The sequence below is a fragment of the Triticum aestivum genome, chromosome 3A (genome assembly GCF_018294505.1).
Source record: "Triticum aestivum cultivar Chinese Spring chromosome 3A, IWGSC CS RefSeq v2.1, whole genome shotgun sequence".
In the NCBI taxonomy this organism is placed as follows: Eukaryota; Viridiplantae; Streptophyta; class Magnoliopsida; order Poales; family Poaceae; genus Triticum; species Triticum aestivum.
In genome coordinates, this window is record NC_057800.1 from 196,573,478 (window position 1) to 196,587,340 (window position 13,863).

The window sequence follows — 13,863 nt, forward strand, 5'->3', positions numbered from 1 at the left end:
GATGTCACTAGGGAGGTGTGTAACCCGTCGATATGTTAGGTGTGGTGTTGATGCTCCATAACACAGAAGGTAATTCCTCCACCCAACAACCCGGTGTCCGCTTCAAAGGAACCATAAGCCAGGGTTTAATACCTCTCAAAATTTCTTGATTTGCCCTTTCCACTTGACCATTAGATTGAGGGTGAGCCACTGATGCTATATCAAGCCGGATGTGCTCACATTGGCAAAATTCCTCCATCTCTCCCTTTGACAGATTAGTACCATTATCAGTTATAATGCTGTGTAGAAAACCAAACCGTAATATCACCTTTTTGATGAATTGAACCGCGGTGGCCGCATCACACTTGCTGACTGGCTCTGCTTCCACCCATTTGGTGAATTTATCAACTGCCACTAATAAGTGGGTCTTTTTGTCCTTGGATCGCTTGAAGGGTCCAACCATATCAAGCTCCCAAGTCACAAACGGCCAAGTTATTGGAATCATCCTCAACTCCTGAGCCGGAATGTGAGCACGGCGTGCAAATTTTCGACAACCATCGCGTCTCTTGACTAAATCTGCCGCATCAGCATGTGTTGTTAACTAGTAAAAACCATGGAAAAAAGCTTTAGCAACCAAAGACTTTGAACCGGCGTGGTGACCGCAGTCCCCTTCATGGATTTCTCACAAAATCTCACAACCCTCTTGAGGAGAAACACAACGCTGAATTGCTCCTGAAACACTGTAACGATGTAACTCCCCGTTGAGTATGGTCATGGACTTGGAACGCCGGATTATCTGTCGAGCCAACGTTTCATCATCTGGTAACTCGCCCCGGTTCATGTAACCTGATATGGGATTGTCCAATCCGGTATGACGTGCAAAGCTGCAACCAATTGAGCCTCCGGGTCAGGAATAGCCAACTTCTGTTGGTACCTTTACTGACGGATTATGCAATACGTCAAGAAACACATTAGGTGGAACCGGTTTACGCTGAGAACCAAGACGACTTAAAGCGTCTACCGCTTCATTCTTTCGCTGGTCTACATGGTCCACCTGATAACCCTTGAAGTGACCACCACTGTATCCACCTCTCCTCGATATGCAGCCATGAGTGGGTCTTTAGAATCCCAAGTGCTAGACACCTGTTGAGCCACCAGATCTGAATCGCCGAAGCACTTAACCTGGCTTAAGTTCATCTCCTTAGCCATCCGAAGACTGTGGAGTAAAGCCTCATATTCAGCTGCATTATTAGTACAAGGGAACATTAAATGGAGGACATAACAAAACTTGTCACCTCGTGGGGAAGTTAGTATGACTCCAGCCCCCGAGCCTTCCAACTATCTGGACCCATCAAAATGAATAGTCCAATATGTATTATCCAGTTTTTCTTCTGGTACCTGTAACTACGTCCAATCATTATTGAAGTCCACGAGTGCCTGGGATTTTATCACTGCGCGGGGTATATATTTAAGCCCATGAGGTCCAAGCTAAATAGCCCACTTGGCAATCCGGCCAGTTGCTTCTCTGTTTTGAATGATATCTCCCAGAAGGGTTGAACTGACCACTGTGATGGGATGGCCCTGAAAGTAGTGTTTAAGCTTCCGGCTTGCCATAAACACTCCATACACCAGCTTCTGCCAATGTGGAAACCTCAGCTTTGACTCAATGAGCACCTCACTGATATAATAAACCGGCCGTTGAACCGGATATTCCTTGCCAACTTCCTTGCGCTCTACCACGATAGCCACGCTAACAGCTCGGGCGTTAGCAGCCACATATAGCAATAACGGCTCCTTATCGATTGGTGCTGCAAGCACAGGTGGTTTAGCTAATTGCCTCTTCAGATCCTCAAACGCCTTATCAGCTGCCTCGCTCCAGACAAAATTATCTGTTTTCTTGAGCATCTAATATAAAGGGATGGCCTTTTCTTGGAGACGATTGATAAAACGGCTCAAAGTTGTAATCCGGCCGACCAGACGTTGAACGTCATTGATACACGCCAGTTTAGACAAAGATGTGATCGCTGCAATTTTTTCCGGATTAGCCTCAATGCTTCTGTTTGACACCAGGAAACCCAAGGCTTGCGTGTCGGGACACCAAAGACACACTTCTCCGGATTGAGCATCATCTTGTAAACCCGGAGGTTGTCAAAGGTTTCTCTCAAATAATCTATCAATGTTTCCTCCTTTCTGGACTTTATCACAATGTCATCCACATATGCATGAATATTGCGCCCAATCTGCTTATGAAGGCAATTCTGAACACAACGCTGATAAGTTGCTTGGGCACTCTTGAGCCCAAAGGGCATGGAGACATAGCAGAAGGCTCCAAAGGGAGTTATGAAAGTTTTCTTCTCCTGGTCCTTAACCGCTATTTTGATCTAATGATAACCAAAATAAGCATCCAGAAAACACAAACGGTCACAACCTGTCGTAGCATCAATTATCTGATCAATACAAGGGAGGGCAAAGGGGTCTGCAGGTCAAGCCTTGTTTAAATCTGTGTAATCCACACACATACGCCAAGTGTCGTTTTTCTTAAGAACCAGCACCGGATTAGCCAACCACTCCGGATGAAAGACCTCCACGATAAACCCTGCGGCCAACAACCGAGCTACCTCTTCACCGGTAGCCTTACGCCTTTCTTCATTGAAGCGGCGGAGAAACTGCCGGACCGGTTTAAACTTAGGATCAATGTTGAGTGTGTGCTCAGCGAGTTCTCTCGGTACACCTGGCATGTCAGAAGGTTTCCATGCAAAGATGTCCTGGTTCTCACGGATGAACTCGATGAGCGCGCTTTCCTATTTGGGATCCACGTTAGCACTGATGCTGAATTGCTTGGATGAGTCGCCAGGAACAAAATCAACCATCTTAGTATCTGTAGCCGATTTGAACTTCAACGCCGGATCGTGCTCCGTAGTCGGCTTTTTCAAAGAGGTCATATCTGCCGGATCAACCTGCTCCTTATAGAATTTCAACTCCTCTGTGGCACAAACCGACTCAGCATAAGCCGCATCACCTTCCTCACACTCCAAAGCGATCTTTCTGCTTCCATGTACTGTGATAGTCCCCTTATGACCTGGCATTTTAAGCTGTAGATAAACATAACACGGCCTTGCCATGAATTTAGCATAAGCCGGCCGCCCAAACAGGGCGTGGTACGGACTTTTGATTTTCACCACCTGAAAAGTCAATGTTTCTTACCTTGAATCATAATCATCTCCAAAACCCACCTCTAAGGCTATCTTGCCCACTGGATATGCGGACTTACCAGGTACCACAACATGAAAAATAGTATTTGACGGTTTAAGATTCTTATCTGTCAACCCCATATGGCGGAATGTACAATAATATAGAATGTTGATACTATTGGAAATATGCCCTAGAGGCAATAATAAAATGATTATTATATTTCCTTGTTCATGATAATTGTCTATTATTCATGCTATAATTGTATTATCCGGAAATCGTAATACATGTGTGAATACATAGACCACAATGTGTCCCTAGTGAGCCTCTAGTTGACTAGCTCGTTGATCAACAGATAGTCATGGTTTCCTGGCTATGGACATGGGGATGTCATTGATAACGGGAGATGGACAAGACCCAAACCTAAGCTTAGCTCAAAGATCGTGTAGTTCGTTTGCTGTAGCTTTTCTGAATGTCAAGTATCATTTCCTTAGACCATGAGATTGTGCAACTCCCGGATACCGTAGGAGTGCTTTGGGTGTGCCAAACGTCACAACGTAACTGGTGACTATAAAGGTACATTACAGGTGTCTCCGAAAGTGTCTGTTGGGTTGGCACGAATCGAGACTGGGATTTGTCACTCCGTATGACGGAGAGGTATCTCTGGGCCCACTCAGTAATGCATCATCATAATGAGCTCAATGTGATCAAGTGGTTGATCACGGGATCATGCATTACGGTACGAGTAAAGTGACTTGCCGATAACGAGACTGAACAAGGTATTGGGATACCGACGATCGAGTCTCGGGCAAGTAACGTACCGATTGACAAAGGGAATTGAATACGGGATTGATTAAGTCCTCGACATTGTGGTTCATCCGATGAGATCATCAAGGAGCATGTGGGAGCCAACATGGGTATCCAGATCCCGCTGTTGGTTATTGGCCGGAGAGCCGTCTCGGTCATGTCTACGTGTCTCCCGAACCCGTAGGGTCTACACACTTAAGGTTCGGTGACGCTAGGGTTGTAGAGATATGAGTATGCAGTAATCCGGAAGTTGTTCGGAGTCCCGGATGAGATCCTGGACGTCACGAGGAGTTCCGGAATAGTCCGGAGGTGAAGAATTATATATAGGAAGTGTAGTTTTGGCCAGCGGGAAAGATTCGGGGTCACCGGTATTGTACCGGGACCACCGGATGGGTCCTGGGGGTCCACCGGGTGGGGCCACCCATCCCGGAGGGCCCCATGGGCTGAAGTGGGGAGGGGAACCAGCCCATAGTGGGCTGGTGCGCCACCCCTTGGGCCCCCTGCGCCTAGGGTTGGAAACCCTAGGGTGGGGGGCGCCTCCACTTGCCTTGGGGGGCACTCCACCCCCTTGGCCGCCGCCCCCCCTTGGGAGATCCCATCTCCAGGGCCAGCGCCCCCCCAGGGGGCCTATATAAAGGGGGGGGGGGAGGGAGGGGCAGCCGCACCTCAAGTCTTGGCGCCTCCCTCTCCCCCGCTACACCTCTCCCTCTCGCAGAAGCTCGGCGAAGCCCTGCTGCGATCACTGCTGCATCCACCACCACGCCGTCGTGCTGCTAGATCTTCATCAACCTCTCCTCCCCCTTGCTGGATCAAGGAGGAGACGTCATCCGCTCCATACGTGTGTTGAACGCGGAGGTGCCTTCCGTTCGGCACTTAGTCATCAGTGATTTGGATCACTGCGAGTACGACTCCATCATCCCCGTTCTCTTGAACGCTTCCGCTCGCGATCTACAAGGGTATGTAGATGCACTCTCCTCTCGTTGCTAGTTGACTCCATAGATTGATCTTGGTGAAACCTAGGAATTTTTTTTGTTTTCTGCAACGTTCCCTAACAGTGGCATCATGAGCTAGGTCTATGCGTAGTTACTATGCACGAGTAGAACACAAAGTAGTTGTGGGCGTCGATATTGTCAATTATCTTGCCGTTACTAGTATTATCTTGATTCGGCGGCATCGTGGGATGAAGCGGCCCGGACCAACCTTACACGTACGCTTACGTGAGACCGGTTCCACCGACTGACATGCACTAGTTCCATAAGGTGGCTGGCGGGTGTCTGTCTCTCCCACTTTAGTCGGATCGGATTCGATGAATAGGGTCCTTATGAAGGGTAAATAGAAATTGGCAATTCATGTTGTGGTTTTGGCATAGGTAAGAGACGTTCTTGCTAGAAACTTATAGAAGGCACGTAAAAACTTGCAACAACAATTAGAGGACGTCTAACTTGTTTTTGCAGCAAGTGTTTCGTGATGTGATATGGCCAAAGGTTGTGATGAATGATGAATGATATATGTGATGTATGAGATTGATCATGTTCTTGTAATAGGAATCACGACTTGCATGTCGATGAGTATGACAACCGGCAGGAGCCATAGGAGTTGTCTTTATTTTTGTATGACCTGCGTGTCATTGAGAAACGCCATGTAAATTACTTTACTTTATTGCTAAACGTGTTAGCCATAGTAGTAGAAGTAATAGTTGGCGAGCAACTTCATGGAGACACGATGATGGAGATCATGATGATGGAGATCATGGTGTCATGCCGATGACAAGATGATCATGGAGCCCCAAGATGGAGATCAAAGGAGCTATATGATATTGGCCATATCATGTCACTATTATTTGATTGCATGTGATGTTTATCATGTTTTGCATCTTGTTTACTTAGAACGATGGTAGTAAATAAGATGATCCCTCGTAATAATTTCAAGAAAGTGTTCCCCCTAACTGTGCGCCGTTGCGACAGTCCGTTGTTTCGAAGCACCACGTGATGATCGGGTGTGATAGATTCCAACATTCACATACAACGGGTGTAAGACAAATTTACACACGCAATACACTTAGGTTGACTTGACGAGCCTAGCATGTACAGACATGGCCTCGGAACACAGAAGACCGAAAGGTCGAGCATGAGTCGTATAGAAGATACGATCAACATGAAGATGTTCACCAATGTTGACTAGTCCATCTCACGTGATTATTAGACACGGCCTAGTCAACTCGGATCATGTTATACTTAGATGACTGGAGGGATGTCTATCTAAGTGGGAGTTCATTGAATAATTTGATTAGATGAACTTAATTATCATGAACTTAGTCTAAAATCTTTACAATATGTCTTGTAGATCAAATGGCCAACGTTGTCCTCAACTTCAACGCGTTCCTAGAGAAAACCAAGCTGAAAGATGATGGAAGCAACTATACGGACTGGGTCCGGAACCTGAGGATCATCCTCATAGCTGCCAAGAAAGATTGTGTCCTAGAAGCACCGCTAGGTGACGCACCCGTCCCACAGAACCAAGACGTTATGAACGCTTGGCAGACACGTGATGATGATTACTCCCTCGTTCAGTGCGGCATGCTTTACAGCTTAGAACCGGGGCTCCAAAAGCGTTTTGAGCGACATGGAGCATATGAGATGTTCAAAGAGCTGAAAATGGTTTTCCAAGGTCATGCCCGGAACGAGAGATATGAAGTCTCCGACAAATTCTTCAGCTGTAAGATGGAGGGAAATAGTTCTGTTAGTGAGCACATACTCAGAATGTCTGGGTTGCATAACCGCTTGACTCAGCTAGGAGTTAATCTCCCGGATGACGCGGTCATTGACAGAATCCTTCAGTCGCTTCCACCGAGCTACAAGAGCTTTGTGATGAACTTCAATATGCAGGGGATGGAAAAGAACATTCTTGAGGTATATTCAATGCTGAAATCAGCAGAGGTAGAAGTCAAAAAGGAACATCAAGTGTTGATGGTAAATAAAACCACTAAGTTCAAGAAAGGCGCAAGGGTAAGAAGAACTTCAAGAAGGACAGCAAGGGAGTTGCCGCGACCGGTAAGCTAGCTGCCGGGAAGAAGCCAAAGAATGGACCCAAGCCCGAGACTGAGTGCTTTTATTGCAAGGGAAGTGGTCACTGGAAGCGGAACTGCCCCAAATTCTTAGCAGACAAGAAGGCCGGCATCACGAAAGGTATATGTGATATACATGCAATTGATGTGTACCTTACCAGTACTCGTAGTAGCTCCTGGGTATTTGATACCGGTGCGGTTGCTCACATTTGTAACTCAAAGCAGGAGCTGCAGAATAAGCGGAGACTGGTGAAAGACGAGGCGACGATGCGCGTCGGGAATGGTTCCAAGTTCGATGTGATCGCCGTCGGCACGCTACCTCTACATTTACCTACGGGATTAGTTTTAAACCTCAATAATTGTTATTTAGTGCCAGCTTTGAGCATGAACATTGTATCAGGATCTCGTTTAATTCGAGATGGCTACTCATTTAAATCCGAGAATAATGGTTGTTCTATTTATATGAGAGATATGTTTTATGGTCATGCTCCGATGGTGAATGGTTTATTCTTAATGAATCTCGAGCATAATGCTACACATATTCATAGTGTGAATACCAAAAGATGTAAGGTTGATAATGATAGTCCCACATACTTGTGGCACTGCCACCTTGGTCACATAGGTGTCAAATGCATGAAGAAGCTCCATGCAGATGGACTTTTAGAGTCTCTTGATTACGAATCATTTGACACGTGCGAACCATGCCTCATGGGTAAAATGACCAAGACTCCGTTCTCAGGAACAATGGAGCGAGCAACCAACTTATTGGAAATCATATATACTTATGTGTGTCGTCCAATGAGTGTTGAGGCTCGCCGTGGCTATCGTTATGTTCTCACCCTCACTGATGACTTGAGTAGATATGGGTATGTCTACTTAATGAAACACAAGTCTGAGACCTTTGAAAAGTTCAAGGAATTTCAGAGTGAGGTTGAGAATCAATGTGACAGGAAAATCAAGTTCTTGCGATCAGATCGTGGGGGAGAATACTTGAGTCACGAATTTGGCACACACTTAAGAAAATGTGGAATAGTTTCACAACTCACGCCGCCTGGAACACCTCAGCGTAATGGTGTGTCCGAACGTCGTAATCGCACTCTATTAGATATGGTGCGATCTATGATGTCTCTTACCGATTTACCACTATCATTTTGGGGCTATGCTTTAGAGACTGCCGCATTCACTTTAAATAGGGCTCCGTCGAAATCCGTTGAGACGACACCGTATGAATTATGGTTTGGAAAGAAACCTAAGCTGTCGTTTCTAAAAGTTTGGGGATGTGATGCTTATGTCAAGAAACTTCAACCTGAAAAGCTCGAACCCAAGTCGGAAAAATGCGTCTTCATAGGATACCCTAAAGAAACTGTTGGGTATACCTTCTACCTCAGATCCGAAGGCAAAATCTTTGCTGCCAAGAATGGGTCCTTTCTAGAGAAAGAGTTTCTCTCAAAAGAAATAAGTGGGAGGAAGGTAGAACTTGATGAAGTATTACCTCTTGAACCGGTAAGTGGCGCAGCTCAAGAAAATGTTCCTGAGGTGCCTGCACCGACTAGAGAGGAAGGTGATGATGATGATCATGAAACTTCAGATCAAGTTGCTACTGAACTTCGTAGGTCCACAAGGACATGTTCCGCACCAGAGTGGTACGGCAACCCTGTCTTGGAAATCATGTTGTTAGACAACGGTGAACCTTCGAACAATGAAGAAGCGATGGCGGGCCCAGATTCCGACAAATGGCTGGAAGCCATGAAATCCGAGATAGGATCCATGTATGAAAATGAAGTATGGACTTTGACTGACTTGCCCGTTGATCGGCGAGCCATAGAAAATAAATGGTTCTTTAAGAAGAAGACAGACGCGGATGGTAATGTGACCATCTATAAAGCTCGGCTTGTCGCTAAGGGTTATCGACAAGTTCAAGGGGTTGACTACGATGAGACTTTCTCACCCGTAGCGAAGCTGAAGTCCGTCCGAATCATGTTAGCAATTGCCGCATTCTATGATTATGAGATATGGCAAATGGACGTCAAAGCGACATTCCTTAATGGTTTCCTTAAGGAAGAATTGTATATGATGCAGCCGGAATGTTTTGTTGATCCTAAGAATGCTGACAAGGTGTGCAAGCTCCAACGCTCGATTTATGGGCTGGTGCAAGCATCTCGGAGTTGGAACATTCGCTTTGATGAGATGATCAAAGCGTTTGGGTTTATGCAGACTTATGGAGAAGCCTGCATTTACAAGAAAGTGAGTGGGAGCTCTATAGCAATTCTCATATTGTATGTGGATGACATACTGTTGATGGGAAATCATATAGAATTCTTGGAAAGCATAAAGGCCTATTTGAACAAGTGTTTTTCAATGAAGGACCTTGGAGAAGCTGCTTATATATTAGGCATCAAGATCTATAGAGATAAATCGAGACGCCTCATTGGTATTTCACAGAGTACGTACCTTGACAAGATATTGAAGAAGTTCAAAATGGATCAGTCAAAGAAGGGGTTCTTGCCTGTATTGCAAGGTACGAGATTGAGCATGGCTCAATGCCCGACCACGGCAGAAGATAGAGAAAAGATGAGTGTCGTCCCCTATGCCTCGGCCATAGGGTCTATCATGTATTCTATGCTATGTACCAGACCTGATGTAAACCTTGCCGTGAGTTTGGTAGGAAGGTACCAAAGTAATCCCGGCATGGAACACTGGACAGCGGTCAAGAATATCCTGAAGTACCCTAGCGGCAAAGACAATTACATCCTCAGACGAATGAGTCAATTGAATCTGCCTGGCTGCACAATCGGGCTGAGCCTTGTGCTTAGAAAGCCAATCCATCCCGAGAATAAGATCAATATCCGAGTTACCAAGAACCATTGGAGAAGCCAGAAACTTGAAATCACCCATCATGATAGAAATATCCGGAATCTCGTGGTTAGCGAGCAAACATTTACCAGGAGACGCAACTGCTAACGGTTTATGCATAACTTGGGAAGTCAACTCATGCCTAGATGCAAAAGGCTTCGAGATGAAACAATGAGATGCACCCATGTCAAAAATAACTTTTGCAGGAACATCGTTAACACGAAGGTTACCCATGATCACATCTGACGAGTCCTCTGCCTGAGCCGCATTCATCAAATTGACCTTGGCGTGCTTGGGGTTATGCTTGACCACAACTATACTTGCCGATCTGACAGGAGGATAAGGAGGAAGACGCCTCTGGTTGAGACACTTGTTGGCATAGTGACCCTTCTATTGGCACTTGTTGCACGTGACCTCTGAAAGCGGACGGTGATACGGAGCACTTGATCTTGGAGCTTGAGATGAAGTCTTGCTCTGAAAGCCAGGGTTGGGTGGGTGGGAAGAACCACTTCCACCTTTGCTCTTCTGCTGATACGGCTGACGGAACGGAGGAGGAGGAAGCCAATACTTCTGCTGCTTGGCCACTTGAGTAGAGGAAGAAGGAGTAGCATCTCTGACTCGCTTCTTGGAAGCATCACACCTCAACTGAGCAGCCTCTTGCTTCAGTGCCATGTTGTAGAACTCATCGTACCTCAAGGGCTCAAAGAGAACAAGAGCAAGCTGGATTTCTTCTCTGAGACCACCCCTGAACTGGTATATCATGCTCTTCTCATCAGGGACGTCCTGCTTGGCAAAGCGGGCGAGCTTCTGGAACAACTTGTTGTAGTCATAGACAGACAAAGAGCCTTGCTTTAGGTTGCGGAATTCCTCACGCTTGCTTTCAACCACGCTCTGCGGAATATGATGAGCTCGGAAATCTCGACGGAAATCATCCCAAGTGATAACACGTCCACCTCTGGAGTCCTTGTACTGCTGGAACCATTCTGCGGCTTGATCTTTGAGTTGGAAGGAAGCGAACTTAACAAAGTCCTCAGGCCTGACGCTACTGCACTCGAAATGCTTACACAGATCCACAAGCCAATCGTCAGCATCGGTTGCCTCAACATAATTGCTGAAAGTCTTTGGCCCGTTAGCAAGGAACTGGTTGAGTGTAGCAAAGTGATTCTGATTGTTGCCTTGATTCCCTTGGTTGCCTTGATTGCGCTGTAGGAGAATTTGCATGATCAACTGAGTGTTTGCATTGGCTGCGGCCATCACAGCTTGCCATGCCTCCGGAGGAGGTGGAGGTGGTGGCGGATCAGGATTCGGAGTCGTGCGCGTTGGAGGAGCCATCCTGAAGAGGTTGACCACCATTAGCACATTGGCAGACAAATATTGCAGCTGAATCCAACAGAATGAAAATTGCAACATATAGTCTTCACATCCGAACAAAATGAACGAATGCATTCCTCTTGAAATGGTCACATATCCATAAATTGAGAAGCCACGTAGAATTAAGGTAGAGAAATAAATCAACAATGTACGGATCAAGAACGAATAATCGGTAAGAAATCCCAATCTCAAACCAATATCCGTGGAAGAAGAACTAGAGCTACTAGAATTCCCACCTATCAATCTCCCGAACCTTTCCGGTTATGCAATGAGGTGTTGGGGATACAGGGGAAGCATAATATCTCACCCAAACTAGCAAATCCTACATCCAGCTGTATCCATCCTTCAACACATAACCAAGAAACCTTCGGAAACCATCTACATCAACCTTCGAAAAGCATCCGTTATACAAGTTATGGCGATACTCCCAAACTCCCGCCCCAGTACTGGGTGGCGTCGAGGTTATCTCACCAACGAACTGCATAAAAGAGATTTTCGATGTCGGCGTACTAAACTCAGGTATTCCAGAACTGCAACGATAAAATTATGATGACAACACCTCAGAGCTCAACTCCCCAGGACACTTCCACTAAACCCCTAACAGGAGGCACCAAGACAATGTTCTCATCATAAAACCATCGGAACGATTCCAAGATACCCGCGTGATCCTAGATTTTTTTAGTGAAATTTGAGAAGAGAAGAGTCAAAACTCTACGTCAGGAGCAATGAGGAGACTGGGAAGTAAAAAGAATTCCTAAACTCTCTGATATATAATTCCTAAATTACTCAAAACATTTTTCTAGACACTGGGGCTCCTAAGGTCGGGGAAGGCTCTGATTACCAACTTGTAATACCCTCGATGCGACTATAGCTCCCACGTGTCGAGGCATGACTTAGAGGCATAATTGCATTGAAGGCATATGTCGCAAGTTAGGCAATCTTCACAACATCCCATGTAATATGATAATAAAAGGGGAGATAACATAGTTGGCTTACACTCGCCACGTCAATCAAGTACATAAATAACATTACATCATCCAAACACTCATGGCCCGACTACGGCGCCAAAATAAAAGATAACCCAACATGCGACACGGTCCCAATCACCCCCAACATTGCACCACTACTGATCATCGGGAAAGGAAACATAGTAACATTGAGAGTCTTCGTCGAACTCCCACTTGAGCTCAAGCGCGTCTCCTGGAGTGGAATCATCAGGCCCTGCATCTGGTGTAATAGTAATGTGTGAGCCACAGGGACTCAGCAATCTCGCACCCTCGCGATCAAGACTATTTAAGCTTATAGGTATGGCAAGGTAAATATGAGTGGAACTGCAGCAAGCGACTAGCAAATATGGTGGCTAAACTATACGCAAAAGAGAGCGAGAAGAGGAGGCAAAGCACGATCGAGAAACTAGAGAGCAACCTGCGCAAACATTACTCCAACACCGTGTCCACTTCCCGGACTCCGCCGAGAAGAGGCCATCACGGTAACACACTCAGTTGATTCATTTTAATTAAATTAAGGTTCAAGTTATCTACAACCGGACATTAACAAATTCCCATCTGCCCATAACCGCGGGCACGGCTTTCGAAAGTTCAAATCCCTGTAGGGGAGTCCCAACTTAGCCCATGACAAGCTCTCACGGTCAACGAATGAATAGACCTCCTCCCAAGACGTTCCGATCAGACTCGGTACCTCGGTTATTCAAGACACTTCGACAGGTTAAAACAAGACCAGCAACACCGCCCGAATGTGCCGACAAATCCCGATAGGAGCTGCACATATCTCTTTCTCAGGGCACACTCAGATTGTCCAAACTTCCGGTAGGCCAGCCCAGAGTTGCCCCTGGTAGCCACCGGCGGCTGACAGTTTGGACCAACACTCAGAGGAGCACTGGCCCGGGGGGGGGTTAAAATAAGATGACCCTTGAGTCTGCAGAACCAAAGGGAAAGAAAAGGCTAGGTGGCAAATGGTAAAACCAAGGTTGGGCATTGCTGGAAAAGCTTTAATCAAGGTGAACTGTCAAGGGGTTCCCATTATAACCCAACCGCGTAAGGAACGCAAAATCCGGGAACATAACATTGATATGACGGAAACTAGGGCGGCAAGAGTGGAACAAAACACTAGGCGAGAGGCCGAGCCTTCCACCCTTTACCAAGTATATAGATGCATTAAGATAACATGGCAATATAATGATATCCCAACAAGTAAATAAATGTTCCAACAAGGAACGGCCTCCGATCTTCACCTGCAACTAGCAACGCTATAAGAGGGGCTGTGCAAAGCGGTAACATGGCCAATCAACGGTTTGCTAGGACATGGTAGGTTAGAGGTTCGACATGGCAATTTGGGAGGCTTGAAAGCAAGTGGTAGGCATCGTAGCATTGGCATAGCAAAAGAGCGAGCAAGCTAGCATAGCAAAGATAGTAGTGATTTCGAGGGTATGATCATCTTGCCTGCACAGTTGTCAGAGTTGACTGGATCCTCGAAAGCAAACTCAACGGGCTCCTCGTTAGCGAACTCGTCTCCTGGCTCTACCCAAACAAGACAAACAAGCAACAAGGACACACTCAACCACGTGCAAGGATCAAACAAGA